Source organism: Poecilia latipinna, unplaced genomic scaffold (genome assembly GCF_001443285.1).
Source record: "Poecilia latipinna isolate Pla-1442-1.1 unplaced genomic scaffold, P_latipinna-1.0 Scaffold3790, whole genome shotgun sequence".
NCBI classification, from domain to species: Eukaryota; Metazoa; Chordata; class Actinopteri; order Cyprinodontiformes; family Poeciliidae; genus Poecilia; species Poecilia latipinna.
Window position 1 is genome coordinate 40,718 of NW_015116406.1, and position 3,008 is coordinate 43,725.

Sequence of the window (3,008 nt, forward strand, 5' to 3'; positions counted from 1 at the left end):
ACCTGAAGTGTTGCTTATATCCACAGCCTGCTTGGTCTCTACGTAGCGAAGTAGTTTGAAGCTTCATTGCCTCATTAGCAGCCGGTCGCCGCATGTTACACAGAGCGGCTTAATGTGGGACTCACCTACCGGTCTGGGATAAATCCATCCTCCTGTCTTTTTTCTGGGCCTTTTCCCCTGCAAGGAAACTTTTCAAAGACATCTGATCTGTTTCTTACTCATTTTGCTGCTTGTGGGCTCAATGTTGGCGCGCAAGTAACTGAGAATCCGATTAAAGGATTTTCAAAATAAAAGATGCTCCAGACTCAAATAATACATAAAACGGAAATATTTAATTATTTCTTGGTAATTGGGGACCATTGATTTATCCCATTGGGGACCAGTTAGCCCGCTGGTCTGAAGTTGGAAACCAGATAGCTACAGCGCTACAGACTCGCTTCATTCAGAGCAGCGAGATCTTACGGTTAGATAACCGCCAGTAAGGAGTGTGGCTCGTAGCTCCGTGTTTATGCCCTCTGGTGGCTAAATGTGGTAATTACAATTACAATGAAACTAGAAAAAATGATACATATGCTTCCTGTGAGATCTTTCAAAATAAAGCACCGGAAAGTATTATAATAGTACATTCATAGTTTGAAGCAACTTAAACTATGAAGTTGGAGGAAAAACAACAACATTGATTAATTAAGTGGTTTCCATGTGTTTTATTTAAACACCTTCAGGATGAATAACGAAACAAACCTTAATTAGAAGCTTTAAAAAGCTCAGATCAACTTCACAGGATGTTTCTGTTTCTGCTAAATAAAGCTGTAAAAGTAAAGATGAAACCTTTAAAATATATATTTTATTTCTTTGTTGGTCTGAATACAATAATCTAAATGTCATAGATGATTAAAATAAAGGTGCAGTTACTATATTTGTACTGCACGGCCAATAAAAACTTTTATTGGCCATGAATCCACATTACATTAGAATAAATATGAAAACAAATACCATGAACCAATCAGCACATTATCCCACTGATTCTCTGAGGTCTGAATAAATCAGTAAATTCACAGTAAAAAGCCTGATGTGACACATCAAGTCCTAAAGTTCTATAGAAAACTCAACATGAAATGTGGAGTTAAAAAGTAAACCACCAAAACAAACAGAAATATTAAAGAATCAATGACTATGACACACAATTTCATTATTTAGAGATTTCAGAATGACTATAAAAAGATAAATATATGTACAATCTATCTTCTTTTTCAGATAAAATGCTGGATGTTCCTGAAAACTGCTCTAAGATCAGAGTTCCTGTGGGACATCCAGTTCTAAACTGGTTCAACTGGTTTCTGTGATGGAAGCTGAAGTTTCTCTGCAGTTTCCAGTAAAGCATCTTTTTATCTGTGGAGCTTTGAGGAACATTTTCCTGTCAACAGAAGAAGAAGCAGCAGAGAAAAGAGGTTTGAAGTGTCTTTATGATTCAAAGCTGAACTGAAAATGATTCCCATGTTTCCATCTCAGACCATTTCTGGTTCCAGGATGAAAATGAATCAGAGAGAAAAAAGATCAACTTTCCAGTTGAATCCAGTTCAGATCAAAACTCCATGAAGCCTCTAAATGGAGCCCAGTTTGAATCGGATCTTTATTGATCCAAAGAGACAAACAATATCAGACACTAAATGACAGACATGAGAAAATAAACAGGAGGAAAATCTTGGAGGTCAGAGGTCATCATCAGGATCCAGTCAGAGTCTCTTTAGACTCAAACTGCTGCAGCTTCAACCTCTGAGGATCAGCAGGACACAGAGACCGTTCTCTACTTTACTGAGGTCAGTCAGAATCATCAGTCCTTCCACCTGCAGAGAGAAGAAGGAAGGAGAGATCAGATCAGTGAGTGTTTCCAGCCTCTCCAGCAGCAGTCAGTGACGCAGCACATCCAGTAGATGGTTTCCAGGCTGCAGTCAGACTGATCTCAGAGCTGTGACCAAGATGAACCTGATCAGTTGTTTCCTGTTGAACTGAGAGAACAAGCAGATCTGAGATCAGATCTGCTGCTGCCACAGTTTGATGAATGAGGACCACTGTCTCTAGACATGTTGGACGGCTGGACGCTGGAGTCCAGCTGGACGTCCTGGAGACATGGACACAGCAACAACACTCATCTTCACACCAACACAAACACAGGAACACAGCAAGCTGCTGCTCCTCTGATTGGCTGATTGCTGTCTCTGTGTCCAATCAGGAAGCCTGAACCATTCTCCTCCCACTGAGAAGCTGCAGCTTTACTGGGAACACTGGAGCTTTGCTTCGATGTCAACTGGGTTTAGTTCAATATGCTGACAGCAGCTGGACTCACTACAAACATTTACTTACCATAAATTATCTACAAGATCCTTCAGCTGCTGAACATCTGAATCCTTCAGGTTGTTTCCTTCCAGGTTCAGTTCTGTCAGATGGAGGCTGTTGGACTTCAGAGCTGAGGCCAGAAAATCACAGCTGATCTTTGACAACCTGCAGTAATTCAATCTGAATAAAGAATAAAAGATGAGCTGAAGCCAACAGGATGCAGGTTAACCAGTCCAACAGAACCAGTTAAAGAGTCTCATGAATATTAAAGCCAGAGTCCAAACCAGCTGCTGCTTCAATAAAGACCTGCTGACTTCAGAACCAGAACCAGAACCTGGTACTGGGTCATTTTGTGTTGGAGGATTTTAGTCAGTAAAATCATTCCAGGTTCTGATCAAAGTGTTGAAGAATCAATCATTGATTATTGATTTGTTCCTGTCAGATTCCAGGAATTCACTTTTCTAGACTGGGTTGAATGACCTTTGACCTGCTTGACATGAGGGGGATTTCTACACACTGGGGGTCCGAATGCTGTCCTGTTCTGACCTCAGGTCAGCAGGTCCAACTCAGTTACACAGAGGGACTAAATTAAACTCTGGATCCAAGTCCAGGAACAAACTCAGAAAATATTTATTAGAACAGAAGATATGAACTTTGATTTATGATCAATTATA

General features: G+C 40.4%; 1 long non-coding RNA gene across 1 annotated transcript; it reads right to left on the reverse strand.

The window, feature by feature from the left end:
- Positions 1-1,530: 1,530 nt before the first annotated feature.
- LOC106941649 (uncharacterized) lies at positions 1,531-2,593 on the reverse strand. Its single transcript, XR_001423431.1, has 2 exons — positions 2,358-2,593; positions 1,531-1,812 (listed from the first exon to the last, which is right to left on the reverse strand). It is a non-coding gene; the product is annotated as an uncharacterized LOC106941649 (long non-coding RNA).
- Between the last annotated feature and the right edge of the window lie 415 nt (positions 2,594-3,008).